Below are 18,109 nucleotides of genomic sequence, written 5' to 3'. Positions count from 1 at the left end.
TTTCCCTGGAGGTCTCTTACATCACAGTGACTACTGGGATTTACAAATGTGGTTGGGAAATACAATTCTTCAGCTAGGCACATTCCTCAGGTTCTCTCATTAAGCATGAAAGGGAGAAAAGCAACTTCCAGTCTTTGCCACAGGCATCTTATTTCACATTTTCATAGCTGGGCAAGCAATGACTGCTTTCCCTAGGATGTATGCAATTTTCAGTGACATACAGCCAAGCCCTAACAGATTTATAAATGTCCTACCAGTTTGCAATTTGGCATCCTTTAAAAAAATCATCATTCCTTATTTGTTCAACAAAGGTTTACAGGAAACTCTGAACTCTAAATGAGGAAGAGGAAGAGAGGAATAGCAGCTGGTAGGTGCACTCAGGCTTTTTTTTCTACAGACTTGAGAAAATCAGCGCTGCTCTCTAATTTGCTTACCCTTATCCACAAGAGAAAACGCTGTAAGCAGTGGGGCATACCTTCCTTATTAAGGAGCTAAACTTGATATGGTCTTTTGAATCTATGGGGCATACCTTCCTAATTAAGGAGCTAAGCTTCTTAATGTGGTCTTTTGAATTTATCATGCATATGCATTCATTCATTTATCCATTAGTCCAACAATTATTAATATTTATTGAACAGTTACTATATGCTAGGTAGTGTTTTTGGAGTATAGAAAAGACTGAAATAGACAAAATTTCTTATCTCCATGATACACACATATAATATCCTTCCTGAAAGAAGTTCTTGGGAAAACTTTACCTTTATATTCAGATGATGCTATAACTGATTGGCAGCTATCTAACTCTCTACAAGGGAAATCAATCAAGACCGTTCACACACTCCATTTCCCTTTCTCCTCCTCTATCAGGGGCCTAATGTGCCCCTCTGGCAGTTCCAAAACTCCTGTACACTCCCGCAACATCTGGTCTCTTAAAAATCCAAATTCTCTAAGCTTACCTCTCTCACATTTGCCCCCAGAATCTTCTTTAAAAACACTTGTCTCTTGTCAAGAAGCAGTTTGGTTATAGTGGATTTTTTTTTTTAAAGCTCATATTTGCTAATTGCTTGTACCCTGTGCTAAGAGTTCATTGACTCTTCCTAAGAAGTGTATTTTAAAAATTAGGAAATTAAACCTTAAAGAGGTTAAAAGACATGTTCAATGTCTTTGAATACTTTGCTAAACTCTAACTCAGATCTGCCTGGCTTCAGAACCTTGCTCTTAACCACTGACTGCATGCATATTTTTGCTGTTTCAATGCCTGAAGAATTTAACTTGCTCAGAGAGCATCTAGATTATATTTCATTAAAATATTGCTTATTATCCTAAACACGTAAATGATTTGATGTGTGTGTGTGTGTGTGTGTATGTGATATACTCTTTCATTCACAAATTTTTCAACAATGATCTATTCTCCAGGTAAAGACAAATAATGTAGCTGACATCTGTTCCTAACTCTTAAGGAAGGTGGATGTCCAAAGTCGGATGTCCAAAGTTTCCAAAAAAAAGATGTGTCTAACCCTAGAATGATCTAGGCAAAAATTACAGATGATTGAAGTTGGGAGAGAGAGTAGGCTTTCAACGAGGCAGATTTTAACATCAGGAAGAATGAACTGAACTTTGATGGAGAGAGGATGGGACAGTGAAAAGAGCATGGGTTTTAGAGACAGGCAGCTTAGGATTTGTGTCTTGTGTTCGCTAGTTAGTGGCACAAAAAATATAAATTATATACTTCTGAGTATCAATTTATTCATATTTAAATGCAGGTAATAATATTATAATATTATTAGTCTATTAGCCTTATTGTGAGGACAAGTGATAATATGCTTAGTAAGTTTTCATTTAATTGCTCTCTGGTGGAGGCAAGGTATGAGCATTTAAAAAAATCTCCTCAGGTAGAATTCCAAACACTAAGTGTAGACAAACACCATTAGACAAACACCAAACACCATTAGACAAACACCACAGTAACAATTGTTGTAGACAAGATCTATCAACGGATGTTAAAATAAGTGGGTGCAAGTTTGACAAGAAACAGGATTTGCAGAGTTGCAAAGTGTTATCCCTAAGATATGTATAACTACAAAGGGAAAAATAGTAATATTACCACAGATAAACCCAGTCAATGTGACCTGAACCAAGCAATCAAAGTTAACATCAGCAAGAATAGGACATTAATGTAACAAACCCCTTGATCTGACACACTGAGAAGCGCCCATCACTTCTGTGGTATTCTTACAGAATGCATCACTTCATTCTGAATGTGAGAAAACATGAGGAAAACCCACATTGAGGGAAATTCTACAAAATAACTTATCAGCACACTGCGAAAGTTTTGAGGTTATGAATGGTAAGGAAAGACTGAGGAAGTATCAAAGATTGGAAGAAACTAAGAAGAAATAACAATTAAATTCAATACTGAATAAAGAAAAAAATGTTAGTGAGACAACTAATACAAGTCTAATAATCTAGTTAATAGTGTCTGACTCTGATAATTGTACTATGATCATGTAAAGAGTTAATGTTAGAGGAAGCAGGCAAAGGATATATGAGAACCCTTGGTGCTATTTTTTCTACCACTCTGAGTCTAAATTAATTTAAAATAAAAAGTTAAACAAAACGAAACAAAAATTTCTTCAGTGATTCTAATATGTAATGAAGATTGAGAACCTGCGGCTAAGAATATAGAGAATTCTCAGCGAATGATAGCTATTACCAAACCTGGTTACAGAGTTATACACACCAATTAGTTTTGTTGTTAGGGAAGTACAGTTCAGTTTTTAAATATTTGTCTGACTGACCTGTGTGTGTCTTTCCAGATAGTGATTCTTGGACATATTCAAATATAGCATAGTCTTGAAAAATATAAGTAGTCAAAGGAACTTTTGCATGATTCAACTTTAGGAATTCTGTGTTTTTCTAGATAACGGAAACAAGGGAACACTCTTGACTTCCCTGTCAAGAATGTGAGTGAACTTCACCCTTGCTTGACTCTCTTGATCCTCCTTAATTTTGCAATATTTTTTCACACATAAGAAGGGGTGCCTCTTTAAGTGTGGTTTCTCATATGAAAAACAATAGTATCTGTTAGTCATTGGGCAATTTCTAGGGCAGAACAATTATCTTGGTTTGATTAGCAAGGAAGGAAGGAAGCGGAACTACGGAGGGGAAACTTTTGTTTATTTTCCAGACCCAAATTTAGACATTCAGATTATTTCTCTTAAGTAGAAAATGTTAAGTAAAGCATAAATATTTTCTTCAGCATGTATCACCCACAAGAGAGTTTAGGAAGGAAAGAGGCTGCAATAGTTATTTGCCTGTTCATAGAGTTTCATAATTACTTGTATAGGCAAGACTACTCAATTTGTAATCTTAGATAATTTGAAATAAAAATTCCACTCAACTTTGTAGCAGAGTTTAAAGTTCTTAACTTCTTCCGAAAGGATCTGCAGATAATGGCATGGTTATTTCTACATGCAAGTGAAAATGGGAAATTTTAACTATTTTAATGGAAAATATTTCAGGTTTTTCCTCCTAAATCATGAAGACTTTAACCTGTAGAAGCAAAGGTATGTGAAGCTAGTAGTCCTGAAAGTGGTATGGTTATCTGCGTAAGTTGCTTAACATCTTTGTATATATCTTCGTTATCTGCAAATGGCACTAATAATAGTGATTTCCTCACAGATTGGTGTAAGGTACAGCGAGTTTATGTTTTTAAACAGTGCCTAGCATAGTACGTGATACATGGTATTAAATATATATTACCAATTTTGTGTTTGTGTGTGTTGTGTGTGTGTGTGTGTGTATGTGTGTGTGTTTTCAAGAAGCATGAAAAAGAAAAAAAAGGAAGGCTTGGTTAAGGAAAAAATCTACACCCAGTTCTAGTAGAAGCTCTAGACAGTGGCCAGTACTTACAACTCCCTATGGCTTAGCTGGGTATTTTTGGCTAGTTACTGATAGATACCAGGAGTTCTGGTTATTATATTATTGCTAACTAAATTAACATAATCTTGCTAACTAAATGATTATTGCTAACTAAATTAACATGATCTTGCTCTTGCAAAAGCCCTCAATTCCATTTGCTCTCCATTTCTCTCCATCTTGACCTACAATAGCTGGTGTTTAGTTGAGTCCGCACAGCTTCTCCTTGGCTATCCCCGGCTTTCCAAATATTGCTGGAGAAAGTTACATAGATGGGCTGACTGGTTTCACTTTAAATTATTACAAACTTCAAATGGACCTTCAGCAGTACTCAGAAATCATTTCCTCTGTAACTCTGCTTCTCTACCCAGCAAGATTTTAATTTCAAACTTTCTCTATTCTCACACCTCCCACCCTCTCTTTCTTAGCTGAATACTTCACTTCATTTTTCATTCAGAAAATAGAAAACACAGAATGAAAACTCCATCTGCCCACAACTAAATCTAGAAACCTAAATTCATGGGCCCCCATCACCATTACATTCCTACCCGTTACTATGGAGGCCAATCTCTCCACTAGGGCTCTGAATTCTCTCTGCTGACTGTCAAGGACACCCCTTTTTCTGATATATATAGACACACACACACACACACACACATTTTATAGCATTCTTAATCTCTCCCACTTCCCTTGATTATTTCCATGTATAAACATATCTCATTACTTCGCTTCTCATAATATAATCTTCCATTGATCTGACATCCCCTTTAGCTATGGCTCCATTTCTCTGTTCCTCTTCAGAACCCAGCTTTACGAAGGATCAAGTATTATTTTCTCTCTTATTTCTTCACTTTCTGTAGGCTCTTCATCCCACTCCAATTTCACTTTCACCTTCATCATTCCAGGTGGTGAGTTTGTAGTATGGTGGTTTGAGTTCAGTTCAGGAGGACATATTAAGAAAGTCATTGGCCTTAAATCCAAGTCACAGGCTCTAGTTTAGATCCGTTAGTAAATGATAACTTGATTTCTAATTCAGACTTCCATCTAGAATCTGGGAAAGGAAGAAAGGAAGGTCATTTATTGGCCCCAATGAAACCTTAGCATCTTTGTGGATTAGCTGAGAACAGTAAAAATAGACAAGGACTGGAAATTGGGACTCAGTATGAAGATTAGGTTTTCTAAATGGTTACTTGGCTTTTGTAAGTGTGCATTGTATTGATTTTGACCTTGGTGGGATATAGCAGGTAAATATGGCTGATGTCTCAAGAGCAAAGATAATTTTGGTTCTCAGAAGTAAAGATAATTCTATCACCTTACCAAGGTGAGGGCTTTGGTAAGAGAAGGCTTGATGGACAGGCTGGGGTGGCAGATGCTGACCTCAGTCAGTCAAGTGCAGTTTCTACCTAAATGGCATAGCCAATGTATAGATTCATTTATATGGAAAAATAGTCTTTCCATCCTAATTAAAATTTGCCTCAAAACAAGAAGAGCTTTAACATATGGAGTGAAAGTAATTGGAGTTGAGAAACTCAAGAAATTGACAGGGAATGTGTCAGATGGCAGACAAAAATGGAGAACAGGATCTGAGTCAAAATAACAATTTGCAAATTTGGTTGGAATTTTCTATAGAAGAAAATCAAGGAATGTTTTGTACAATTTTGAAAGATTTCCATGAAAACAAGATTTTTAAAAAATAGTTTTGGTGTTCAAAGTGTGTTAGCTATTTGAACAATTTACTCAAGTGAATTACATGAATCAGCCCATTCTCTAATGGAACTGTTGGCTCAACTTCTAATTTGTATCTTGAATACAGTCCTATCCCAGTCATCATCGTCTTTTACCTAGGCATTGCACTAGCTTCCTGGCTTTCCTCATATTTTTGCCCCTCTAGAGTCTTCCTCTACACAGCAGCCAGAATGACCTTTCACAAATGTAAATCAAATCATACCACTCTCCTGCTTCAAATCCTACAGTGGTTCCCATAGCAATTAAGTTAAAATCTGCATTACTTATCATGACTTACAAGGACCCTACATAATCTGGTCCCAATCATCCCTCATCATCATTCCCCTGACAGTTATGCTCCAACTACAATCCCAGGCCATTCTGTTTTTAGAGACTGTGCAAGTTTTATTCCTTCTATCCTGGAAGACATTTTTCCCCCCACCTCCCTTCGGACCTTAGTTCAAATATTATCTCCTGAGAGGAGTGTTTACTGACCTCATTATCTAAATCAGTGCTCAACCTCATCTTGTTCCCATCTTTTTTTATAATTATTATTTTAAAACTTTTTAACTTTTTTGGTGGACAGTCATTATTTGCCCCAACAGCCTTCTGAAGCCAATAGTCCTGATTATTAAAAATAGCAAAGTTGTAAAAATGTTTCTCTTTTTAAAAAAATAATATTCATTTTCTCTTTATGAAACAAGGATGTCTGCAAAGTCTTGAACTGACTATTTAATCCACGGAACTAACTTTGTTTAATCAGAGTAGTGAGCCAGCTGTTTCATTAGGCGACAGATCCTCTCTGGAAGTATGCAACCAGTGATTGTATATAAGGATGCTTTGCCACCACTGTCCTTGGCTGACGGCAGCATTGAGTTGATATGAGATTATTAGGCTCATTGTTTTTGTATAACGCCAAGCCAAAAGAAAACTAAATTTCAATGGCTTCTTTTCCTTGGAGGGCCAAGACATTCTTTCATACGTCTTAGAATCTGGGTTAAAGGATAAACCTATCAAATCAATGAAAACACTAAATGTCATGATTTTCTGCCAGAATACTCAGGTGAATATCCTTGAAGTTTAGTTTTTTCATGTCTTTATCCAGTGATGAAATTAATTTTCTGTTTCATACCAGGGCAGTAATATTATCTTCATTAATATTTGCATTGTATTTTAGTGCATTGCATTTTAGTGCAACCATGTAATCGTGACAGTGTGTCTCTGTGAGATGCAGGTGGTATAACTAGTGGCAGAATTTGGATTTCTGGCAGACCAACAAGTGTCCGGGGCCTCTTGCAGGGGCCTCTCTCAGCTCCCTCTGGGAGCTATGCGCACCCCACTCTCATCTTGCTACCTTCTAAGCCATGGCTTTTTTCTTTCCATAATGCCTAGACAAATATCATCTTATTTGTTTATGTATTTGCCTATTGTCTGCTGTGTCTCAGAAGAATGGAAGCTGGATGAGGACAGAGACTTTGTCTGGTTTGTGGTTGTAACCCTAATATCTAAAACCATGCCTGACACTTGATGAATATTTGTTGCATCTTTTGTTAAGCTATTTGCCTCTCAATATCAGACTCACCTTTCTATATGTTGCTTTGTGCAATTGGGGCTGGGACCCTGCACATCACGTTTCTTCCTTAGAGTTGAACCCCTGTTTGGTTCTGCCACTTGGGGGGCAATAGAGGAAACCTGCAAGGCTAAGGAAGGAAAAGACTTTGTCCTTGTTTCTCTATTGCCCCTATCAGAACCACTGTAACGACACCTCTTTACCCTGGCAGGGACAGTTGATTCAGCAGCAATTGGTTCCAATTTGCAGATTTTTACAGTGCTGGAACCAGCCTTATCGTTTACTCTCAGATACACTAATATCAGCCTCTAGCACCCTCTCCAAAGACTGTGTCCAAGCTCCATGGGAGCCTTCCTCTGAGCCTGTAAGCCAGCCCTGTGCAGTGAAATAACATGCAAGTCACATATGAAATTTTAAACTTTGTAGTAATGACATTATAGATATTTTAATGCTATTACAAGGAAGTCATGATTTGTTATAAGTAAAAAAGAAATAGGTGAAATAAATATATGTTTAACCCAATGTATCAAAAAATATCATTTCAACATATAAGCAATCTAAAAATTATTGAGATATTTTACCTCCTTTTTCATACTAAGTCTTTGCAATCTCATTTGTATTTTACTCTTTCAGCACATCACAATTTGGGCTAAACACATTTCAAGTGTTCCATGCCACTTGTGGCTAGTGACTACCATATTGACAATGTAGCTTTAAGTTTAATATTCCTAACATCTCCTCTTATTCTCCAGCCCTTGGGGAGGTAGTTGCTTTCTACATTTAGCACCTTTAGGAAACCTCCATGTTTTCAGTTTTGTAAATCCTATTTAAAATTTCTTTGCATTAATTAAATTCTCTGTATTAAAATAACTGGTATGGTTTTGATTCCTTAACTGGATCCTGTCTGATACTTTTGTTCAGCAAATGAATGATGATGCTACAAAACTGAGATTTATTTATCTTAAAATGCTGCGTAGACAATATGGCATAATTGTACATTTGGAACAGGGCAAAAGGATAGTGTACTCCTGGAGAAATAGAGCATGGCAGATTGGCCATGTAATCTGAGATCTGCCCACACATGAGCTGGGGAAATTCTGTCTTTCTTTTGGACTGTGAAGTAAATCCCAATTAGGTCACTTTTCAACGCCCTGTTTTACCTCACACCACAAAGAGAGATGTGACCACAAAATCTGATGGATTTTGTTCAAGACTTTTACAAAACCACAGGATGGGTTTTGGAATTACCTATGTATAATACCAAAGTGTGGTATAACATCTTAGCCCCTAACAATTTATGTACATTTTAAAATGTTTACCTTTTGTAGGCTCTATTGTCAGCTACATCGAGGTAAAGTTTAAGTGATTGAGATTAAAAAACAAACAAACTGATCAACAAAAAGCTAACCATTTACTTGATTGTAAGAGCCTGTAAACCAATATAATTATGTTCAACTTTTCAACGAAGTTCTGTTAAATTGCTTTTTTGTATACAAACAGTTTTGGTGGTCAGTATATTTTATGGTAGAATATCTGAATATGAATAAAATATTTCTTTTTGCCATATGCCAAGAGGCTAGACCACATCCATTTTATTTGGTCAAATTGTTTTGTATCGGGAAGGTGACAGGCTAGGCTAACTGTGATTTCATGAAGTCAGGGAAGCAGTCCTTGCTCTTATAAAGAATGGGAGCTAATGGACTCTTAGAGATCCTGTTAAAGTTCTTAAGAGTTTCATTCTCTATTGTTTCATCATGCCTCTTACTGCCTTTTAACCTTTTTCTTTCTCTTCTTCCCTGGTATTCTTTTGCTGCTTTTTTTTTCTTTTCTCCACTTAGAATCCTGATTCTTTTCCTGTTTAATGAATATACTTCCCTTTAGGACCCACAGGAGCATTCCTTGATGCAGCCAACACAGCCAGAGAAAACCTTTCCTACTGCCTACTTTGTGTCTGATCTTTCATCTTTTCCTTAGACCTGCTTCAACTTATATTTTTCATTATAACTTTGTGTAAGTTTCCATTCCTTTTGCCATTCTCTAGTCTTTCCCCTCCCACTAATATAAATTTTCAGCACTTAAATCAAGACTTTTCTCTTCAAGGCAGTATGTGAACTTTAGTTAATCCTCAGCTCACGCTCCTTTATTACCACTGCTATATAAGGCAGGAAGGAGATTGAGACTTCCCTAACTCCCAGAGGGGTCAATTTGGTGTCTGAACTAGAAGTCAGATAGGCCTTATGCTTAGTTCTTTATTAAGACTGGGAGATAAAGCCTCCGTCTCTCTCACATAATAGTCCCCTGGATTTATACAGTGCTCTTTTCCTGAGGATCCAAAAGCATCTGAACACATTTTGCCCATAGCCTCTCAGGTCCGAGGAAATAAATGTTCGCCAATATACCTGTTTGCTAAACATAATCAGAATGGGTCAGATAGGATTCAGTCAATGGCACTGAAACAAATGTAATAGTCTTCCTCTTCCTTTCTTTGTAATTTGGATTTTCCAGGGAATGTGTATATAGAAGAGAACTCTGCCTTTGCATTTACCGCAGGCAGGTGCTTGCCTCCTTGGCATAGCTGCATGGTATGCAAATCAGTAGCTCTGGGAGATACAAATCTCACAGGCTGAATGGATTTTCTGTGGGCCAAAGGGCATTTAAAATTAATTGCAAAGCTGCCCTAGGACACTGTTGTGAAGTAGGTTAGTAACTTGCTCTAAGTCACTTTGTTGATGAATGCTGGACCCAGAGAAGAGTATCCTACTCCAGGAGCTTTCCTTCCTATCACTCCACACTGGCCTCTGAGTTCTCCCTACCGGTGAGATGTACAAACTGAGGTGCTACCACAATGCTTCCAGTTGGAACTGGCTGCAGTAATTTGCATGGAAAGTGATGTAGTCACTTACCCACTGCCTACCTGTGCTACTGAGTGGGCTTGCCTGTTCTGATTCTACAGAAGTTTGAATCTCCTCTGGTGTGAGGATACTCAGGAGACTGCCTGCACTCAACAGCCTTCAGTTAAAGCAGTTAAAGCTCTGCCTCTTTCATGAGGTTACACGCCCAAGGCCCTGAGTGCATTGTATAGAACTGCTGAATGCAGAGTGAATGCTGAGAGAAATTTCCCCATTCTCTACTACACCCAAGGCATCTGTATTAGCTTCCTGTGGCTGCTCCAACAAGTTACTACAAACTTGAAAAAGTTATTCTATGATGGTTTGGGAGGTCAGAAGCCCAAAATCAGTATCACTGGGCCAAAATCAAGGTGTGGGTGAGGACACCTCTCTCTATGCAGGCTCTAGGGGAGACTCCTCCTTTGCCTCTTTGAGCTTCTGGTAACCCTAAGGCTTCCGTGGCTTGTGGCCACATCAGTGCAATCCCTGCTTCCATGGTCACATCCCTTCTCCTCTTTGTCCATATCAAATGTCCCTCTGTGTCTCTCCTACAAGGACACTTGTGATTGCATTTAGGGCCCATTCATGTAATCCAGGATCATTTTCCCGTCTCAAAACCATTAACTTAATCACATCTGCAAAGACTCTTTTTCCACATTAGGTGACATTTACAGATTCCAGGATTGAGAACCTGATATCTTTGGCAGCTATTGTTCTTCTAAGGTAGGGTGCTAGATCAAGGTAGGTATGTGTCTAATTTCTCACCTCTCTAAAACTACTTAAACAATTTGTCATTTTAAAAACGTAAGACAATTTTTAAAAAAGGTGTAGTGCTAGTAAATACTACTCAGGGTAATTTAATATACTCATCATGTTTGTTGTGCAGTTCTTTTGTAATGATTGGAGAATTTTCTGGTTTGGCCATGTATTTGCCGGGCTATATCCAAGCCTTATAATGTTAGGGTATTGTTTTTCCCAGACTCAAACCTATCAACATACATTTACTGGATTTGTACTTTTGGCCATCCAGGGAAGGAGCAGTGAAAGAATAATGTTCTCTCGAGTATTGTGTGAGTTGGCTTGTTATGTGGGGTTTGGGGAAGATTTTTCTTTCTGAACAACTCCCTTGCCTCTTCTCCCTTCATGTTATATAACTGATAATTTTAGCACCCTATGGCATTTATATTTTCTCAGAAGTCTGTGTTACTTTTATTTCCTTAAAAGAGACTATCAGGATGGTATGTTTGGATTTTCACCGTTATTCGTCTCTGTTTGCTCAAGGCACAAACTACTATTTTCCTATTTTTTTTTTCTTGGATAATGGTTGATGTAGTATAAGGCAAAGACTGGATGATACTTGGAACATTTTGAAATGTGCTTACACTTATCTTTGCTTGAGAAGTCTCTTAATAGGGAACTATACTTACCATATCAATTTCATGCAAATATGAAAAGGATTTCAGTCTATTCTCAGATTTTTGGAGGAAGAAGAACCCTAACAGCTTATAATTAGATTTGAGGTTTGCTTAAATTCCAAGTTCAAAGAAAGACTCATAGGATGTGAACTCATGTAAAATAATAGTTATAGAAATTTCTTTTGGTTTGAGCAGAAACACCACACTAAATTCAGAAACACATGAGATTCACTGAGGCATTTAGAGTTGTTTATTACGCTATTAGTAATTTATATGTGGAATACTAATCACAAACTTGTCATTATTCTTATCTTTTTAGGTGTTTTTCATTTTTGTTCCCTAGGTATAATCTTGAATGTTCCATTTTTTTTTTTTTCCTAGAGCAACAAAAATATAACTGTTAGTTGGGCAAGAAGTTTCACATTTGTTAGTGCTCTTAGCCCATCAGGGTAATGACTAGATGCAACCCACATAGCTGCCTTGGGTGACTTCTTAGGATGGTTAGCCACCATGAGTGATTAGGTTCTGCAGATCACATAACACAAAAATAAAATAAAAAATACATGATATAAATAACCTAGAGAGATATTTCTTCTTTTTAAAATCTCTACACTTACATATAGCAAGTCCCATTATTGTTTCCTCCTTAATACTGTTCCAATTTATCCATGTCTTTCCAAATCATCTCCACTGTCTTGGGTTAGGCCATCATTACCTCTTACCTGGGTTACCAAAACAATCTCTAGACTGTCTCCAATCTTGTCTTTTCCCATACCAATGACTTATGGTCTTTCTAAAACCTAAATTATGGAATTCTTTGCTTCCAAGTACAATTCACAGTCCTCAGAATAAAATCCAAACTCCTTAACATATCTTATCAGATTTTTCATGATCTTGCCTTTGTTACCTTTTCAGCCTCTTCTGTCTTTTCTTCCATATAGTATATGTTACAAAATATTGAAGTATTTGCAAATTCATTAAAAATATGCTTTTCATTGCTTTTGAGGATGCTGTTCTTTCAGACTGGGAAATCCACTCTCTGTCCTCTGATTCTTTTTTTCCCATTCCTCTGCCACCCTTCTTTACTGAATTAACTCAGTATCTCAGTATAACAGTGATCCTTCCACCCTGCCTTCTTGCCACTTGCAAGTCCTTGCTAAAGTCCCTGTGTCACTAAATTATGTTCTTTACTCCCTGCTTTCTCAGTTTATCCCTGATCACACATTGATTTTCTCTTTGATTTTTAAAAATCTGCCTGATAAGCTTCAGGGCAAGGAATGTGGTTTGCTAACCATTATGTTTACATAATAGCAAAGCGATAAGCATTTATTGACTGAATGAAGAACTCTAGTCAAATAAGTTTGTCATGAAAATGAGAATAGGCAAGGAAAAGACAAAATAGATACTGATTGGAAGTGTCAGCTATGTTTCATATTTGATATTGCTAACAGGAACTTTAACTTTCTTTGTTCTGTTTCTTTCTCCAAAGAAGCAAAAATGTTAATAACAGAACCTTGCAGACTAAAGCTACATGTTTTCTTACAACTTACTTATGCAGTACTCTAGGCCTTAATAAGTGACAGCTATTGTTCACTATCAGCTCCTCCTCCAGCTTTAACTCATGTAAATTAACTATAATGGTTTTTTTTTTAATATTCAAGTTTTCTTATTTATTCCTGTAATAATTTTTTAAAGGATTTTTGTATTTCATCAAGAAATGGATATTTGGGGCTTTAAGATTTAATGCCTCCCCCCTCCAAAAAAGAAAGAAACCATGAACTATAGTTTAATTTTTGAAATGTTGTATTTCATGATTGTAACCATGACAGTCAGTTGCAGCTTTCTGGAAAGAAGGCAACAACTAGACAACACAGTGGAGAGATATGGTACTCTTCCAGTGGTACAGCAAATTCACAAGTACTTTATAAACAGTTGCATTTTCCCTCGCTTACTTTGTATAGTTGCACCTTTTAATTGAGTAGTAGACATTTTTGGACTTGCATAACTCTACAGGCCTTAAGAAAAAGTGAAGAAAGTTAAATAATTAAAAATGGCTTTTCCTAAAAGATTTGTTTTTACTCTGTCTCCTAATAACTTAAAATGCAATTTAGAATAAACCCTCTAGTTATTGAATTGTTTCAGAAGGTCTATTAAAGCAAAGTAATTAGCAGGAAGACAGAGGAATAGAGATACTCAGCCGTCTCTCTACTTTACTGTATGGATCTACTTAACATTTCACAAGGAATGTTCATTGAAAAACTTAATATATAAATGGCTGAGCTCCTTTCTTCTTTCTTTATTTCCCATCTTTCTCTCCTTCTTCCACTCTTCCTTCCTTTGTTTCTTCTTTCCTTCTTTCTTTCCTCAGTCTCCACTTCCTTTTCTTCCACCATCCCTCCCTTCCTTCTTTTTCATTCAATAGTTACAGAATTTATGTGTGTGTCATTTAGTCCTGCTTTCAGAGATGAAGACCAGTTAAGAAATTTAACATCTATATAAGAAGAAAGAAGATAAATAACCATTGTAAAGCAGTTTGATAAATGCAATGTTAGAAATATGCATAGATATCATGGGAAGAATCTTCTACTCAGTCTGAACCCAGTGGTATGATGAAAAGTAAGCATTAAGATTAACAAAAGCTATGTGGAGAAAGGGAGGCATGAGTTGCTGTCTTGAAATATAGGTAGTAAATGAGAAATATATCTAGATAGAAAAGAGAAATAGAAAGAAGAGCACAAAGACAGCAAATGTGAAGAGAAACAGCAAAGAATACTCAGACACCTGTAAATAATTTGGTAAACTTGGAATTAGAACTCATATGAGAGTTAAGTAGAAATTTGTGGGACTGTGACAGGGCACAAAGTTGGAGAAATAGTCAGGGTCAGATGTGGAAGGGTCTTGCATACAGGTCAAAATATTTTGAATATAGTACTTAGATACATTGCCAGGCATTGGCAATATAATAATAAATGGGAAAACATCTCTGTAATGCAAGAACCCCAAAGAACTAGAAATGTAGTAGAATAGAAAGATATGGCAACAAATAATTGCAATAAACACAATACTGACAGGCATTTGGATGTTATCCTGGAGCTGACTGGGAGCACTTAGTTTTAAGTGGAAGAATAGTGTGATTACATTGCATCTTAGAATATCTCAGAATTGCAAAGAACGAAATGGAAGGTTGTGAAGTCAGAGACTAGGACATCATTTGGGAGATTCTGCTGCACTGATCTAGGGGACATGAAGAAAATACCAGTGAGGATGGGCAAGTGGAGACAAGGTTGTGATGTATCTGGAAGATAGAACTGATAGGACTTAGGGATTGCCTGATTATCATGAGAGAAGAGAATAGAAGAAAACTATCAGTGGAGAAGATGATTCTCAGGTTTCTGACTTTAAAAATATGGGACAGAAATTTTCTGTTCTTTTTATTCTGCTGTAAGTTTGACTTTTGCAGATTCACACTGAGAAAGCAGCTCCTGCCTCTTTGTTTTCTTTGAGGAGGCGGATTGTTCAATCCACCTGGCCAGAGTTGGATACTCCTTGGACTATTATTTATTAAAAGGAAGGGCAGCTGTCTTCTAAAGAAAAATCTAGGTAGGAAACCTCCCCTTCCTTTGTCTGTGCTTATGTGGAGAGGTTTCCTCTGCATCTTGTCTCCACCCGCATCCACAGGACTGGGCCCCCCTTCTTGGCAGATGTACTTGCCATTTGATCTGTCTGTCCCACCTCTGTCTGGATTTGGGAAGGTGCTCCTTGATGCTGATGGAGATGACTACTCAGAATCTGCCCTGTGGAAGATTGACTTGGAGTAAAAATTAAGTGCTCTTGGTAGATCTCCTGTATAGTGCTCGAAACCTCTCTTTTTGTTGTTGTTCTTCACCAGCCATTAATAAAGTGGATTATTTGGCCTCATTTGCCACTAATCTTGGCATGTATTCTCTAAGGGCCAGAAACGTGAAGCAGAGACTAGACCCTAACATTTTTTTTTTTTTTTTTTGAGACAGAGTTTCATTCTATTGCCCAGATTGGAGTGCAATGGCAGGATCTTGGTTCATCGAAACCTCTGCCTCCCCAGTTCAAGCGATTCTGCTGCCTTAACCTCCCAAGTAGCTAGGATTACAGGCATGTGCCACCATGTCTGGCTAATTTTGTATTTTTAGTAGAAATGGGGTTTCTCCATGTTGGTCATGCTGGTCTCGAACTCCCGACCTCAGGTCATCTGCTCGCCTCAGCATCCCAAAGTGCTGGGATTACAGGCATGAGCCACCACGCCCAGCTAGACCCTAACTTCTGATGAGTGATTAAGTTCCATTCACCAAGATAGGAGAACACAAAGTTAACCTGTTTAGCCCTCTAAGTCTTTCTTCATTCTCCTTTTCATTTCCCAGGTGATGGAATAACACCCACCTTTACCCAGGCTCTACAGCTTGCTCATGATCTGCAATTATTCCCTCTCTCTCATTACCAAGCGGCAGCAATTTCATACTTGAAACGACACCTGAATCCATCACATCCTTTCTATTTCAGTCATCACAGTTGTGGTTCAGATGACTGCAGAAATTTTTTCACGAACCTTTCTCTCTCCAGTCCCTTCTCACTAGCCTCAGGGTTTTCTCTGGTGTGATATGCATGTCGGATCATATCACTCTCCTCTCAGAAACTTCCAACACTCACCAGAGCCGCCTTCCACAATATGATGCCAGCCTACACATGGGATGGCCCAAAAGAAACTGGTTTGGATGACAGAGTATTTGGGTCCAATTCTGGCTATAAGTAGTTATCCTTGTGATCTTTACAAGTCACTCTAGCTACTTTTTGTTTCTTCATCTATAAAACTAGGGAGTAGAATTGGATGGTCTCACAGGCATATTCAGATGTACATTTCTAGGTGGCCATGATTCTACTTTTTAGCTTTACATTTTGCAAGTAACTCTTTTGTTGTTGTTGTTCAAATGGAGTCTCACTCTGTCACCCAGGTTGGAGTGCAGTGGTGGGATCTTGGCTCACTACAAGCCCCGCCCCCCAGGTTCAAGCCATTCTCCTGCCTAAGCCTCCCAAGTATCTGGGATTACAGGCACACTCCATAGAGCTTGGCTAATTTTTCGTATTTATAGTAGAGACGGAGTTTCACTATGTTGGCCAGGCTGGTCTCGAACTCCTGACCTCAAGTAACCCACCTGCCTCAGCCTCCCAAAGTGCTGGAATTACAGATGTGAGCCACCATGTCAGGACCCTTTTACAAATAACCCTTGACTTACAAAAGGATATCTATATTACATAAACACACTATGTACTTTCTTGTGCTCTGTGACTTTATCATCACATTTGTTTGACATATGCTTACTTTCTTATCCTTCACTGATCATACTTGTTGAACTCTCACTCATCTTTCAAGACCCAGACCAAATTAAACTTTCTCTTCTCATGATCTCTTCAACTGAAATTAGTCATTCATTTGTAAGTACTCTAAGAGCAGTTTGCTATAAATAATTTAAGGTACTGGAATTGTCCAAGTAAGGGAAGGAAATACTAAGCAGAAGAGGGTGGTTCCTGGGAGGGCCCCACCCTCAAGCCTGGAACCATGGCCCAAAGTGATAACTTTACATCCCCATTTTCCCCCCTTGAACGTTGCCTTTTCAAAAACTGCCCTGGCCTGGCCTACCCCCCATCCTATTAAAACCCCATAAAAACTCCAGGTTCTCATAAAAACCCTAGGTTCCCATAAAAGCCCCAGGTTCCACTGGCAGAGGAGCAGCAGAGAAAAAAGAAAAGAAGTAGCCAAATGTCAGAGAGAAGCAGCTTGACTTTAGAGGGATGGCTTGATGCTGGGACTTCAGAGAAGAACCTGGCAGGGGATGGCCAGCCTCCAGAAGAAGACCACCTTCTCACTCCATCCCCTTTCCAGCTCCCTTTCCCCTCGAAAGCCTATTTCATAGGCAATAAAATCCTCCATATTCATGACCCATCAGTTTGTTCATGTGACCTATGACCCTTCAATTCGTTCATGTGACCTGATTTTTCCTGGATGCCAAGTAAGAACTTGGGAGCCACAGGTATGGGTGCTTGAGCTGTTTAACATTTAAGCCATCTATGGATGGCAAAGCTAAAAGAACACATGGTAACACAACCTCTGGGGCTCCAGGGGTCTCAGGTAACCTTCTAGATGCTGCTGTAGGGTTGCACGGAGTTCTGTTCCTGCTGGCACCCGGAAACATTTGTCCCAACTCCTGTGCCTGCTCAGCTGCATGCTCCCTGTCCCAGCTGAGAGCTGCAGACTGAGTAAGTGAGGCAAACTTGTCTCAAGGCCTGTGAAGGGGTCAAGGAGAATTTCCCATCTGGGAGATGGGAATTTCCCATTTCCCATCTCTCTCTCTCTCTCTCTCTGATACATGGTCAATAAATATTTGTTGCCTAACTAAATGGACATGATAAACATGTTTATTAAGGAGTGAGTGTTGGTTTCCAGAGTAGTCAATGGGGACTCTTGTTTACTGGACTTGACTGATGAATTTCCAAATGAATTTGGAAGTTTTCAAAAATCAAATTCAGCCTGAAAACACAAATATAAAGAGAGTGAATTCACTCTA

Source organism: Colobus angolensis, unplaced genomic scaffold (assembly GCF_000951035.1).
Source record: "Colobus angolensis palliatus isolate OR3802 unplaced genomic scaffold, Cang.pa_1.0 Scaffold261, whole genome shotgun sequence".
Lineage (NCBI taxonomy): Eukaryota > Metazoa > Chordata > Mammalia > Primates > Cercopithecidae > Colobus > Colobus angolensis.
The sequence above is the reverse complement of the archived record's forward strand: the minus strand, read 5'-3'. Positions refer to the sequence as shown.